The sequence below is a fragment of the Euphorbia lathyris genome, chromosome 9 (genome assembly GCF_963576675.1).
Source record: "Euphorbia lathyris chromosome 9, ddEupLath1.1, whole genome shotgun sequence".
Lineage (NCBI taxonomy): Eukaryota > Viridiplantae > Streptophyta > Magnoliopsida > Malpighiales > Euphorbiaceae > Euphorbia > Euphorbia lathyris.
In genome coordinates this window covers 60,008,133-60,024,057 of record NC_088918.1, presented here as the reverse complement: position 1 = coordinate 60,024,057, position 15,925 = coordinate 60,008,133, and the positions used below count along the sequence as shown (strand labels likewise).

Sequence of the window (15,925 nt, the reverse complement as noted above, 5' to 3'; positions counted from 1 at the left end):
CTGAACTGAAACATCATTAAACCAAAACATTACTAAACTGAAACATCACTGAGCCGAAATAATACTAAACTGAAACATTACTGAACTAAAACATTACTAAACTGAAAGGGCATACCCAAATATTTACCAAGATTGGTAGTTCTCCTAAAAAGCCAAACTCCTAACAAAAGTGATTTTGAAGCTTGTTATAAGTATTAGTAGAAAAGGAAACATGGGATTTAGATAAACTGACATTTTGCCCCGAACTATTAAAAAAATGATACAAAACATGCTTCAAAACATGCACCTAAGTTAAAGACGCTTCAGACATAAGGATAATATCATCCACAAAGAAAATATAGGACAACCTTGTCCCATTTCTAGAAACTTTGATAGGCTTCTAAAAACTATCTACAACAACATCAGAGATAAGATGACTAAGGCACTACTAAACTGAAACATTACTGAACTTAAACATCACTGAACTGAAATATCACTAAACTGAAATATTACTGAACTGAAAAATTACTAAACTAAAATATTATTAAACTGAAATATCACTAAACTGAAATATTACTGAACTGAAAATCACTAAACCGAAATATTAATAAACTGAAACATTATTGAACTAAAATATTACTGAACTGAAACATTACTGAACTGAAATATTACTAAACTGAAACATTACCGAATTGAAACATCATTGAAATGAATATTACTAAACTGAAACATTACTGAGCTGGAACATTATTGAATTGAAACATTACTAAATTTAAACATTACTGAACTAAAACATCTCTGAACTAAAACATCACTGAACTGAAACATTACTGAATTGAAACATCACTGAACTTAAAATATTACTAAACAGCAACATCACTGAATTGAAACATCACTGAATTGAAATATTACTAAACTGAAACATTACAGAACTCAAACATTACTAAACTGAAACATTACTAAACTGAAATAATACTGAACTGAAAATCACTAAACCGAATTATTAATAAACTGAAACATTACTGAACTGAAATATTACTGAATTGAAACATTATTGAATTGAAATATTACTAAACTGAAACATTACTGAATTAAAACATCATTGAAATGAAATATTACTAAACTGAAACATTACTGAACTGAAACATCACTAAATTGAAACATTATTAAATTGAAACATTATTGAACTGAAACATCTCTACACTAAAACATCACTAAACTGAAACATTACTGAACTGAAACATCATTGAACTTAAATATTACTAAACTGCAATATCACTAAATCGAAACATCACTAAACTAAAACATCACTAATCCGAAACATTACTGAATTGAAACATCACTAAACTTAAATATTACTAAACTGCAATATCACTGAATTGAAAAATCACTGAACTGAAACATCACTGAATTGAATTATTACTAAACTGAAATATTATTAAACTGAAACATTACTGAACTCAAACATTACTAAGCTGGAACATTACTGAACTGGAACATCACTGAACTGAAATATCACTAAACTGAAATATTACTGAACTGAAATATTTCAGTTTAGTAATATTTCAGTTCAGTGATGTTTCACTTCAGTAATATTTCAGTTTAGTAATTTTTCAGGTTACTAATGTTTCAGTTGAGTGATGTTTGAGTTCAGTTATGTTTGAAGTCAATAATATTTCAGTTCAGTAATATTTGAGTTTAGTAATATTTCAGTTTAGTGATGTTTTAGTTGATTAATGTTTCAGTTTAGTAATATTTCAGTTCAGTGATATTTTAGTTCAGTAATATTTTAGTTAAGTAATGTTTCAGTTCATTGATGTTTCAGTTCAGTGATGTTCCAGTTCAGTAATGTTTCAGGTTAGTAATGTTTCAGTTCAGTAATGTTTCAGTTGAGTGATGTTTGAGTTCACTTATATTTGAAGTCAGTAATATTTCACTGCAGTAATATTTGAGTTTAGTAATATTTCAGTTTAGTAATGTTTCAGTTTAGTAATCTTTAAGTTCAGTAATGTTTTAGTTTTGTGATGTTTTAGTTCAGTGATCTTTCAGTTCAGTAATATTTTAGTTCAGTGATGTTTTAGTTCAGTAATATTTCAATTCAGTAATGTTTCAGTTCAGTGATGTTTCAGTTCAGTAATGTTTCAGTTTAGTAATCTCTTAGTTCAGTAATATTTCAATTTATTGATGTTTTAGTTCAGTAATATTTCAGTTCAGTGATGTTTTAGTTCAATGATGTTTTAGTTTAGTGATGTTTCAATTCAGTAATATTTCAGTTCAGTGATGTTTTAGTTCAATAATATTTTAGTTTAGTAATGTTTCAGTTTAGTAATGTTTCAATTCGATATTATTTCTGTTCAATGATGTTTCGGTTCAGTAATGTTTTAGTTGAGTAAGATTTCAGTTTAGTAATATTTCAGTTAAGTGATGTTTAAGTTTAGTGGTGTTTTTGTTCAATGATATTTCGGTTCAGTGATGTTTTGGTTCAAGGATATTCAGTTTAATAATATTTCAGTTCAGTGGTGTTTCAGTTCAGTGGTGTTTCAGTTTAGTAATATTTCACTTCAATGATGTTTTAGTTCAGTAATGTTTCAGTTCATTAATGTTTCAGTTTAGTAATGTTTCAATTCGACAATGTTTTAGTTTAGTGAGGTTTCAGTTCAGTAATGTTTCAGTTCAGCGATGTTTTAGTTCAGTAATGTTTCAGTTCAGTAATGTTTTAGTTGAGTTTCGGTCCAGTGATATTCAATTAATTAATATTTCATTTTAGTGACATTTCGGTTCAGTAATGTTTCAGTTTAGTAATATTTCAGTTCAGTGGTGTTTCAGTTTATTGGTGTTTCAGTTCAGTAATATTTCAGTTAAGTGATGTTTTAGTTTAGTAATGTTTCAGTTTAGTAATGTTTCAGTTGAGTAATATTTCAGTTCAGTAATGTTTCAGTTGAGTGATGTTTTAGTTCAATAATGTTTTAGTTTAGTAATGTTTCAGTTCAGTAATGTTTGAGTTCAGTAATATTTCAGCTCAGTGATGTTTCAGTTTCGTGATGTTTCAGTTCAGTAATATTTGAGTTCAGTAATATTTCAGTTTAGTGATGTTTCAGTTTAGTAATGTTTTAGTTCAGTAATGTTTCAGTTCAGTAATGTTTCAATTTAGTGATGTTTCAGTTGAGTGATGTTTCAATTCAAAATATTTCAGTTCAGTAATATTTTAGTTTAGTAATGTTTCAGTTCAGTGATGTTTGGGTTCCGTAAAAAAAAATTATTCAGTGATATTTATGTTACGTTACATTACGTTTGTGTGAGGATATAAATCAATGGCATGGAGTGAGTAGTATTTAATACGACATCTAAATGGATGACATTAGACATTTATTATTGTCATTAGTGTGACATTAGAATATATGAATTATAGAGATTTGTAAGTTTAATGATTGTTTATAAATAAATGAATGCTTAAAGAAATAAAAAAAAATTTAAGGATTTACAAATTGATCTTGGAATCCTAAGGATTTACAAGTTGAGCTTACAATCCTAAAAATTTATAAATTGAGTTTACAATTCTAAGGTAATAAATAGAGGAACAACACCATTAATTAGAACATCATTAATGTTGTATTTGGTTATCATAAATAGTGTTGTACATTCTCAATGTCAAGCTTTTTGTGTTTCCAATGAATAAGCATTTATTAAGATTTAATGCATATAACATTGATTAGACGGATACAAAATTACTTAAAATAAGACGTCTTCTTATGTAAAATAAAAACATCCGGGAAAAAAATTACTTCTTGGAAGTTGGTTATATCTTGAGGAAAGAGAAAACGTTTTTCAAAGCATAATATTCTAAGTTACAACTGACATGTCATCAGGTAAAACCAATTTTAATATTAAATCACAACTTAAATTATGGACAATGATCTTGATCCAATGGATATTAATCACTCACCACCCATGGAGATAATTTAGTGCTCACCATTGAAAACAACCCCATATATATATATATATATATATATAGAGAGAGAGAGAGAGAGAGAGGAGAGATCAGATGTGACACATTCCTTATGGTGTGACAAGGCTTATTGTGTGACAACAGTGGCTTTTTAGTAATTGTGTAAAAAATGGAGGGGTATATTTGTAATTTTACGTGCTTAGTATAAATAGTTATTAAGTTAGGGGTATATTTGTAATCTCCTATATTTTTCTCGTTCTTCCTTCTCCGGTGATTCTCTGATATTTCTCTCGTTTTTTCCGATAGCGCCGTTTCATTTCCGATCGTGTTTTTGTTGAGTTTTTGGTTCGATTTCTTTGTTTTGTCTCGCATTTTGTGTTTTTTGGAAGATATCGGTGAGTTCCTATATGTTTTTGTGTTTGTTTTCATCGTATTTATGTTTGTTGTTTGTTCATTTCCCTTCGTTTTTTTGTTGAATATTTACGGCTCTGATTTCCTATATTTTTTTTCTTTATCGGTAGGTTCGGCTCTCTGTTTGTGTATTTTTGAAGTTATCGGTGAGTTCCTCTGTGTTTTCTTTGTTCATTTTAGATATTGTGTTATGCATGTTCTTCGTTTTTTTTGTTTATATGTTCTGTTTAGGTTTTGTATTTTGTTTTTGTTTTGTTTGTTGTTTTTTAGGGTTTCAACGGCATTTCATTGTGTTTTTTCATTCTTTCCGTCTATCATTTGTTAGTTTTCCGACTTGTATATGTGTTTTTTTGTTGTTTTTCAGTATATTTCAGAATGTCTAAAGCTACTTCTAATAGAAAAGATTGTTTGCGTGATAATGTTATTGATCCTGCGTTGCTTCATGCTATAAACTCTGATTATATGGGGGATGATGGCGACAAGTACTATTTTGTTATGTTTTTATGGAACAATATATGCATTCTTTTGGAACAATATATGTATTCGTTTGGAACTATGTATGTTTTTGTATTGAACTATATATGTATTCGTTTTGAACAATTTATGTATTCGTTTGGAACAATATATGTATTCGTTTGGAACAATTTATAAGTTCGTTTGTAACTATATATGTATTTTGTTGATCTAGTATTGTTGTTAATTTTGTTATTTTTTATGTTTCAAGGGTCTCTGAAAAGAATAGTGATGAAGGAAGTAAACAGAGATTTGTGAAGAAATCTCATGCTTTGAAGAAAAAGTCATCAAATATTGGTGTTCCTGTTGATGAAAGTTCTTCCGATGCTTTGAAGGACGTAGAAAGTTGTTTTGATGCTGATGAAAGTTGGTCTGATGATCGTGATAATATGAATGATCTTGATTTTGTTATCAGTGTGAGTACACCATCTGAAGAACAAGCAGATGATGAATATGTTGTTTCTGGTTGTGTTGGAAAGAAAAGAAAAGTTGGAGTTAATTTGAAGGGAGATGGTTCTTCTAGGTTGAAGATGCAGAAGGTTGAGGTTGTGAAAGTATCTGGTGGTTCTAGATTGAAGAGGAATAAAGTTGAGGTTGTGAAAGGAGTTGGTTCTTCTAGATCTGTGAACCGTGATTGTGGAAGAAGGATTGTGAAGAAGGATAGTTGCTATTCTGTTATGGAGCAAGATTTATCTGGTGTAGTATTGAATCAGAGGGTGCTTCCAACAGCATTTATTAAGTTTGTTAAAACTATGCCAGAGACACACAAAGCTGCCATTAGGAATATAGGGTTTGGTGGTTTTTTGTGTCTGGATATTGGGAAGCTTAATGGAATGTTTTGTGGCAAGGTTGTGGCTTCTGTTGATCCTGACAGATGCTGTTTTATTCTTCCTGGTAATGACCGGATTGATTTGAGTGAAGAGGATTTCCATTGTGTTTATGGCCTGCCATGTGGAGGAAAGGAAATTAAGAAAGCGGATAGTAACAGTGGGGATAGTTGGTGTAATTTTTTAAAGACTTGGAGGAAGTCTTTTGGTCTAAGTAGTGGCAGTCCTAAGGATAAAGATGTGCTTTGTAGGCTGAAAAATCTGTTGGAAGTGGATGTTTGTGATGAGTTCATTTGGAACTTCATTGTTATTGTTGTTATTCTTGCATTCGTTCAAATAAGAATAGGGCGTTGTACAATAAGTTTTTATTCAGTTGCATGAATGTGACTGAAATTTCGAAGTTAGATTGGTGTCGGTTTAGTTTTAAGCATCTTATAGATTCTGTTCGTTCTTTCAAGAACGGTTCTAATCCATATTTTTTCACAAGCCCTCTTCCATTTATACTGGTAATTGTTTTAATATGTTGGAATTTATTTTGAATAATTTATGTATTTGCTTATAATTTGTTTTTCTCATTTTTTTTATTGTAGATATGTTATTGTGATCATTTGCAACGTGGGGTTGATTTTAGGCCACGTTCCTTTCCACTAACTGCTGTGTGGAATAATTCTAATCTCTGAAAGAATTAAGTTGGAAAAAGCCAGTGGTTTTGGCAAGGGAATTGTATTGAAGAGATTAGTGAAATCTGAAGTAGAGGTAGAATGTGAAGGCCCTAACGTTGAATGTAAGAAGAAGAAGAAGAAGAGAGAAAAAGAGAAGAAGAAGAAGAAGCATGTAGAAGAAGAAGAAGATACTCAAGAAGGAGTTTCTGGCTGTCCCAGTTACTTCATGGTATGCATCTGTGTTTTTCTTTTATATAGAAGATTGTGTTTCATTTTGATAAATTAGTAAATAGTGTTTTTATAAATGCAGGAATTCACTGTCAGGTTTAAATCAGTGGCTAGAAAGTTAGCTAATGCTGTAACTGAGATGTTTATATTGGTGGATGAAGCTGAAAATATGTTTGACGAGAATGACTTACCTGTACGGATGAATACATTTGTTGAAAACATTTTTACTAAGTACAGAGTTAGTAAGGAAGAGAGGATGAGCCAGCGTTCTGAGCGAATGCCAGCAAGTGAGCATTCGGGAAGATTATCTAATGAATCTGATGAGGATAATGATTTTTCTTAATCTGCCTGGCTTTTGGGAAGAATATAATGTTGTTAATGAAGAATATAACAAGCAAGTACAGAGAAAGATACCTGAAGGTTTAGAAAAAGAGAGAGAAGGAGCAGAGAAGGAGAAGAATAAGAAGAAGAAGAGAGGAGTAGTGAAGAAAGTTAGAGGGAAAGTAGGGTCATCTGAAGGTCTGAGGTTGAAAATAAAGATGAATTCTGCTCCTCAATTTGAGTTGTTAAGCCAGTCTTTAGCTGATCAATCTGTTTCATTTGAAATGTAATTTATTATTTTGAATAATTCCTGTTTTTTGTTTTGGAACATGTCAATTAATATTTGTGGCTTAATTGATGTTTTATTTTATTTGTAGGGCTGCTGATATAGTTTCTAGGGCTGGTCCTTTAGTTTGTGTAAATCAAGATGAAGGGGATGAGTTTGTTGATCGTACTGATGAAATTGTGTAAGTTATTATTTGTTGAACAAATGGTTCAGTTTTTTTGGAACCTTTCTTGTATATGTGTGGAATAATTTTTTTTTTTTTGATATATATTTGAGTTGTTTTATATTTTCACCAGTGATATCGATGATGCAATTGAGTCAGAGATGTCTGATTCTGATGATGATGATGATATAGACTTGAAGTGTTTGCCTGGAGATGTTCCAGATGAATTTGCCGATATATGTAGATGGGCTAACAATTATTTATGTCATGGGAGGACAGTTTTTACCATGTTTGAAGATTACATTTTTGGTCATCCGGTGAAAGCAGTTATATTGAGGAATGATATTTGTGAATTGGCTGATTTAGCTCCAATAGGGTGTGGCCCAATTTTGTATTACATGAGGTATTTTTTTTATTTATAATTGCATGTTTGTATTAGTGGTTATATTGCTTTATTTTTTTGAATGACATGTTTACTGTATATGTTTCGTGTGTGTTTTGTACAGGCACCTTTATGATGTGATTGTGAATAATGATAGATTGGATACCACCTTCTCCCTTGTTGATCCAAACATAACTAATCATTTTGAAAGAGTTAATAAGATTGGGGAGAAGATCAAGTTTTTGACAGAGAGATATGAACAGTCCGGCAACAAATGTTTGTATCTGATACCGCGAAACAAAGAGTATGCATTATTTGTCTATACTGATGATTTATTTTATTTGTTTAATAATGTATTATAGTTTTACTAATGTGTTTGTTTTCTTCAGGTATCATTGGACTTTGACTGTCGTTGATCTTGAGCGGAAATTTGTTTTTCTTTTGGATCCATTAAAATCTCGTTTGAGCTTGGAAAATGATCAATGGAGATATGTTGTTGATGAGTATGTTTAATAATCAAATGCTTTTTTATAATGTATTTTATTTTTTGAATGCAATAGTTTGACATATATATGAATTTGTTTTGCAGATCTATTATTTCTTTTTATCATGAGAAGGTTTTGGTAAAATGGATTTGCCCTGTGGTACGTGTTTAATTTGTATGTATATTTGTGTATTTTTTTATTGTTTTTAAGTTGTTTGTATTTTATTTTGCAGAATATTCCATCTCAGAAAGATACAAAAAGTTGTGGCTATTATGTAATGAAGTATATGGATGATATAGTGTCTGAGAAAGTGTTGAAAATTGACAATATTGTAAGTGTTTATTCTTTGAACAATTGGCGTTTCTTCTTTGAACAATTGGTGTTTATTCTTAGAACAATTAGTTTTAATATATGACATGTTGAAGTTATAGTTTTGATGCATGATTTTAATTGTGATATGTTTTTTAGTGGGATAAGTATGCTAGGAGGTCATCTTACGGTATAGATGTGATGAATGAATTACGTCAAGATTTGGGAGATATTATTTTGAGATATGGTATTGATAATGAAAATGGTGGAGGAGGTCGTGTAAGGAGGACTGTTAAGGAATCTAAGTACCTCCGTTCTCCATTTATTTCTCGGCATCCAAAGTTGATGGAGAACATGGATAGTCGTAAAAGGAGGATTGTTGAATTTGCACTAAGTCCTGGTTTAAGCAGGTAAGAAGTTGAAGTTATGTTTGTTATATGAATTTATATGTTATTTTGGCATATACTGATAGTTTTTTTCCTTGTTTTGAAGTGATGTATTTTTCAGTGATGGACAAACCTTTATTGATAAACAGGAGATTTTATCACTGTCTAGTCATGATCATATTGTCAATAATATTGTGGATGCTTGGAGTTCAATTTTGAACACTGAAGAATTGAAGAAATATAATGGAAAACCGAAAAGATTTTTTTCAGTACATATGCTTTTGTATGTTTCTTAACTTTGTAAGTTTGTTTTTTGTTTTCATTTTGTAAATAATTGTTGTGCTAAATGTTGTTTTGATTATTTTGTAGAATCTTCTGTTTTCTGGAGCTAGTAGATCAAGAGTACATAATTTTAAGGAAAGGCTTGAGATTGAACTTTCTTTTTTCAATTTTAAAAACTTGGTTGATGTTGAATTGGTAAGTTTTATGGTAGAACAGCAGCTGTTGAATACTGTAAAATGTATTGAGATACTAATGTTTTTTGGTGTTTATTAGGTGTTTTTCCCTATTATTTCTCAAGCACATTTTTATCTGATTGTTGTCAACAATCTTTCAAAGACTGTTGAAATATTGGATAATATGGCACTCCCTCGAAAAATCAATCGTGCTGATAAGTATGATGATTGTTCAGAACAATTGGTATGTTGTAACATGATTTACTTCATTCTTTGTTTTTTTTGTATATGTGATAACATATTTTCTGATTTGTTTGTTGTAGTTAAAATCCTATGCTCATTTTGTTTTAAAAAATGATGCTTCTTCATTAAAACAAATGTGTGCATACAAAGTGCAAATACTGAGGATGAAGTGGAGAAGCAACAATAACCACAATGATTGTGGTATTTTTCTTTTGAAGCATATGGAAACATACATGGGTCAGAGTGTGAAGGAGTTGAATATTGGATTGACAAAGAATTATAAGATATATGTGGTAAATTCTTTATGTAACAGTTTGTATTACTATTATTCTATTTTATTATATCATTTTTTTTGCAGGGAAAAAATTTTAGAAAGCTTAGAATTCTTTATTGCTGGAGCATTCTTTTGAATCCAACAAATCAACTTATTGAAGAAATTGATAAGAAGTCAAAAGAATGGGTTGCTGGAGCTGGACTAAATTTAGAATAGCATATTTTGTATCTTAAATTTGTAAATATATTTTAGAATTTGTAAATATGCTTTAGAATTTGTATATAAAATTTTATATTTAAAAAGGTTTTTCAAATTATATTTGTTTATTCTTAACATATGTCAATATATTCAATATTTAGCAGATATAATTCATTTGGAACAGACGTTACATTTAATTGGAACAAATGGTATATTCATTCGGAACAAACTATATAATTACATGGAACAAGTGGTACAATTTGGTAGAATTCATCTACAGCCTTTTTCAATACTCACAACCACTTAATGGTACATTAAGTTGGAACAAATGATATAGTTATATTAAACAATTTGTACAATTTATGTATACCTTTGGATCAATATAAGAGCATATCCAATGGTTCATACTCACAACCACTTTATATACATCATCCATTTAATAAACATCATTTTATTAAACAAATTGTGTTGGAACATAGTACTAATTATATTGGAATGGGAAATAATTTTAGATCACATTAAAGTAAATAAAAAGAATGTAACTATTTTTGATTGAACAATGTAATATTTATTCCGGAACAACATATGTATTCTGGTGGAACAATTCAGTTTATGGAATGGAACAAATGGTACATTAATTCGGAACAAATGATATAGTTACATGGAACAAGTGGTACAATTTGGTAGAATTCATCTACAGCCTTTTTCAATACTCACAACCACTTAATGGTACATTAAGTTGGAACAAATGATATAGTTATATTAAACAATTTGTACAATTTATGTATACATTTGGATCAATATAAGAGCATATCCAATGGTTCACACTCACAACCACCTTATATACATTATCCATTTAATAAACATCATTTTATTAAACAAATTGTATTGGAACATAGTACTAATTATGTTGGAATGGGAAATGAGTTTAGATCACATTAAAGTAAATAAAAAGAATGTAACTATTTCTGATGGAACAATGTAATATTTATTCCGGAACAACATATATATTCGGATGGAACAATACAGTTCATGGAATGGAACATATTATGTATACCGTTGGAAGAATATAAGAGTATATCCAATTGATCAGTAAGTTTGCTTTTGAGGATTCATCCTGTAAAATAGAAAATGAAATGATATAGTTACATTTGTTTCAGTAATAAGGGATCAATAAGTAATCACTGTTTGTTTGAATATAATTAATACATGGTATATGTTTCATTAAAGTTTTAATTGTTAATAAAATGAATACAAATTTATTTTAATCTGATTTTAATTCACCCCCTTTGCAATAATAAATAAATGAGGAAATAATTATTGATTCTGATACCAATAGTTTAAGAGACTGATTCACAGATTTATATAGGAAATAATACCAATAGTTTAAGAGACTGATTCACAGATTTATATAGGAAATAATACCAATAGTTTAAGAGACTGATTCACAGATTTATTTTAGTTTGCATTTAATAAAAAATTTCATATATGTAATAATCTTAATACTGTTGAGATTCCCAATATACATTTATTTTGAATGAAAAGTCGTATTTCATTGCAGGAAAAGTAGAATTTGAAGAGTCTCAATAAATTAAAGTTGTTGAGTTTCCCAATAGATAATCATTTGAATGAAAGAAAGCGTGTTTGATAGTATGGAGTTGAAGAGACTAAATAAAATTCTATAAATAGTATTGCTCTCTTTATTGATCGTATTTTTTTTAGTAGAAGTTGAATTGGAGCAAAGATGTCAGGAAGCAGTTCGAGTTCGTCTAAGAGAACGAGGTCTTCTTCTCCTGTTGAACCTTTAGTACGTAAAGAACGGAGTGAAATTCCTGATGAGCTATTTAAAGTTATTGAAGATATGGAGGAAACTTTTGTGGAAGGGGATATTGACGACATCATAAAGAAGCTGAAGGGCATGAAGGCTTTCATGTCTTTATTTTGTGACTCAATGATATCTTTCATTGAGAAAGGAGTGGAGGAGAAAGTGGAGTTGAAGGAGGAGCTGGAGGAAGTGAAGATGAATCTGAAGGACCAGATTAAGAAATATAACAATGATGTTATGGGTCCTGATAATGATTTTTTTAATGTTTTTTTTAATTGTGAACAATTGTTTTTATTTTTATGTTTTTATGTTTTTTATGTTTATGTTTGTATGTTTTTTTATTTATTTAATGATATATTTTTTTTGTTATGTTTTTTATACTGCTATATATTATTGATGTTCATATATTGTTAGTGTAAACATATGTTGTTTGAAATTAACACACAGGTTCAGTACGTAAAGCAGGTAGTGATATTCCTGATGAACTTTTTAAGGTCATTGTTGATATGGAGGAAACGTTTATGGAAGGGGATGTTGATTGCATCATGGCGAAGCTGAAGGGCATAAACGCTTTTATGTCTTTATTTTGTGAGTCCGTGATGTGTTTCATTGTGAAACTAGAGGAGAAGAAAGTGGATTTGAAGGAGAAGCTGAAGGAAGTGAAGAAGAATCTGAAACGCAAGACTGAGCAATATAACAATGATGTTTTAGGTCGCGATAATGATCTTATTTGATCTTTGTAAGAAATGTATTATCAAGACATATAATAACAAGTTGTTCCAAAAAAAATCACAGGTTTCCAAGTGAAGTCAAATAACAAAATATACTGTTAGAGGAAAGAAAGTTTAGATATAGGGATTTTACCTTATCTCTTTGCTTTTTCTGGGCAGTTTCTAATGTCATGGTTGCACAATTGGTGACATCCTTTGCACATCCTTTGTTTTTTCTGTGATTGTTCAATTGCTTTCTCTTTTTCTCCATTCAATCTTTTCTCACTGTTTGTAAGCTGAATCCCAGTTCCTTTGTTTTTAGAAATTTTAGGTTCTTTGATTAGAACTTCAGAGGGCCGACTTGTTCCAACCAACATCTCTATGTCTTGAATTTTAGTAGAATTGTTGATGTTCTTTCTTTTCTTTGCTTCCAGCTCTGTCCTCAATGATTGAATGTTTCTTGTGATTCTTGTGAGATTATTTAGGTCCTCTTCATCCCCTTCAGCCAAACACACAGTCATGTGAATCTCACTCCATAAGTTATTCAATATTATTTTCTTTCCCATTGTTCTAGCACATTCTTCTATAACATTATTTTGCAATGTTATCGCTGGTAATATTTTCCATCTGTTTAGCACATACTGGTCAGGAATTAGCATCCTATCCTTCCATACGAGCACCATATGTCTACAAGGAATTCCTGCTCTATTGAACATCTTGCACAAACATGCTGTGTCACTGTTATCTGTATTATAAACAACCTGATATGTTGTTTTTTTACCTTTTTACCTTACAGTGATTCTGCATTTGTCAGTGTGTTTCTGTATATCATCAACGCCACATTTAAATGAAGCATCTATCACTTGTTTTTGAAATTCATAGAAGATTGTTCTTGTAAATACTTCTGATCCATGCTTTTCGATAAGAATTGGTGTTTGAGTCATAGGTATTGAGTGTTTAGAATCATTGTCATTTTTTCCTTGTGCATGTCTTTGTGCTTCCCTTGCACCCTCAAACCGGAGGAGGAATTCAATGAGAGTTAAATGACTTTTTGTGAAAGAAGTGAAGAAGTGATTTTCACTTTATGACCTTGAGGTTGTTCTCATTAAGCCCGCTAGGAACGAGTCTCTGAAATAAGCAGGAATCCATGTTGATCTTATATCATACATGTGTTTCAGCCATCCATGTTCTTGTAAATTGAATTCCAAAATAATTTCCATCCATTTTTGTTCAAACTCTTCTGGTTCCAATTCTACACTCCACACGCAAGAATTTATCTTTGTGATAAAATCTGTTTCTTGCATTATTTGTCTTCCTGTATTTGTAAGAAAAGAGTTTAGAATAAAATTAATGTATGCGTATTAAACAACACATATATCATTTTGGAACATTTTATGTATTCGTATGGAACAACACATGTATTCTGTTGGAACATTGTATTTATTGAATGGGATAATAGAAAATAAATAGCATAGAATTATTTTTCGTACCTATTTTGTCTGACATCTTCTTCATAATGTGCCACATGCAAAATCTGTGTTCTGTTTTTTTAAAAACATTTTTTATTGCAACTATCATTCCTGGATCTTGGTCTGTTATCAAGCAAGTCGGCTCATTGTTGTCCATTGCTTTCAGAAATGTTTTAAAAACCCACTCAAATGATGCAATATCTTCGTTAGCCACGAAACAAGATGCAAATGTAATACATTTTTTGTGGTTGTCAACCCTAGTAAATGGTCCAAATATCATATTATACTTGTTCATTGTAACATAAAAATAAGTTTTCTGTTTGAAGAACATGACACAATTTTTGTGTTTCAAAATCAGTATATGAATGGCAGAAAGCAATAATTTTATGTCAAAGATTATTATGTAGTACCTGTTTATGCTATATGTGGTGTCAAATGAGACCATATCACCATAAAGAGCGTAGTTTTTGATACATACAGGGTCTGCCCATAAAGCTCTACAGAGTCTGCCTTCTTGATCTACTTCAAATTCGAAAAATAATGCACTCCATAACTCCTTTTTTCTGAAAATTATCTACAAACATTTGTGCATCTGAATCTTTAATATATGCTTTCAAGTCTCTCTGGAAGTTCTTAAAATCTATCTTCGATGCACCAATATTTTCATATCCTCCATAAAGTTCCTTTGCTTGTCTATAAGTTCTTAGAGGACCAAAATTCATCTGTTCAACCAAATCAGAATTTATTTTATTTTTAGATGAAATGAGCAAAATTCTATAAGTAAACAGTTTAATATTTATAATGCATAACTATTATGAAGAAGATGTTTTACCTTTGCATTATTCACTACCATCTTTTTGAGTAGAAGGTTCATGTTCCTGCCCTCTTTTTGATATTGTACACATCCTGGAGTGTATAAAAGATGATTATATTCTTCTTTAAACTGTGTCACTTCATAGTTTCCATTGTCGGAAAGTTTGATAATCATTTTAGCACTACATCCTACGCGACTGAGTGTCCTTTTCTGGTTTTTATACCACTGGATGTTGTTTTTCTTTTGTGATATTTGTAACCTTCTTTATTGCATACAAAAAATTGTTCTTTCATAACACCTTGTTTCTTTCTTGAAGTTGATATCCTACTATTAAATCCAGCAGCACATGCATATGATTTGTAGAATTCTTGAGCTTTATTATAATTCTCAAATATCATTCCAAGAGCAGGTTTTAACTCATTTGAACAATTAGGAATCCATATTTTTGTTCCGTTAGGGCTGAGTCTTGTAATTACTTCTGGTGTGTAAGGTACAATTGCAGTAGAAGAGTAACTAGGCGAAAGCAAATCTACAAAACAGGTAAGAGAATTGAGATTAGGACAAATATGTACTTTGAACAAATGGTACATTAGTTCGGAACAATTAGTATATCTAGTTGGAACAAATAATATATTAATATGGAACAAATGATATATTCACATGGAACAAGAATTACAATTTGTTAGAATTTACAGTACAGTTTTTGTTAATAATTAGTGTAAGAAAGCTATTATCAAGTCTGGGAATAAGTTTAGAACAACTATTATCAAGAAATCCATATATATCAGATAAATTTCAGATAAATCTATTATCAACAAATTCATATATATCAGATAAATGTAAAGTTTCAGATATAAGCAAAATACCTAGAGATGATGTTGTGGTGTGTGTCATATTACACTGATTGTTGTCTTCAGATTTAATATTTTGGTGTTCGTATTCCATATTCAGATTGAATTATATGAATACAGATGAGAAATCGATCGATAATGTTGATGTCAAGAGAATCGATCAGTAATGTTGATAGTAGAAAATCGAT

General features: G+C 30.3%; 1 long non-coding RNA gene across 1 annotated transcript; it reads left to right on the top strand.

Annotated features, from left to right (window-relative positions):
* The first annotated feature begins 7,968 nt into the window (after positions 1 to 7,968).
* On the top strand, positions 7,969 to 8,702 carry LOC136205833 (uncharacterized). Its single transcript, XR_010676099.1, has 3 exons — positions 7,969 to 8,022; positions 8,308 to 8,362; positions 8,672 to 8,702. It is a non-coding gene; the product is annotated as an uncharacterized lncRNA (long non-coding RNA).
* The last annotated feature ends 7,223 nt before the right edge of the window (positions 8,703 to 15,925 follow it).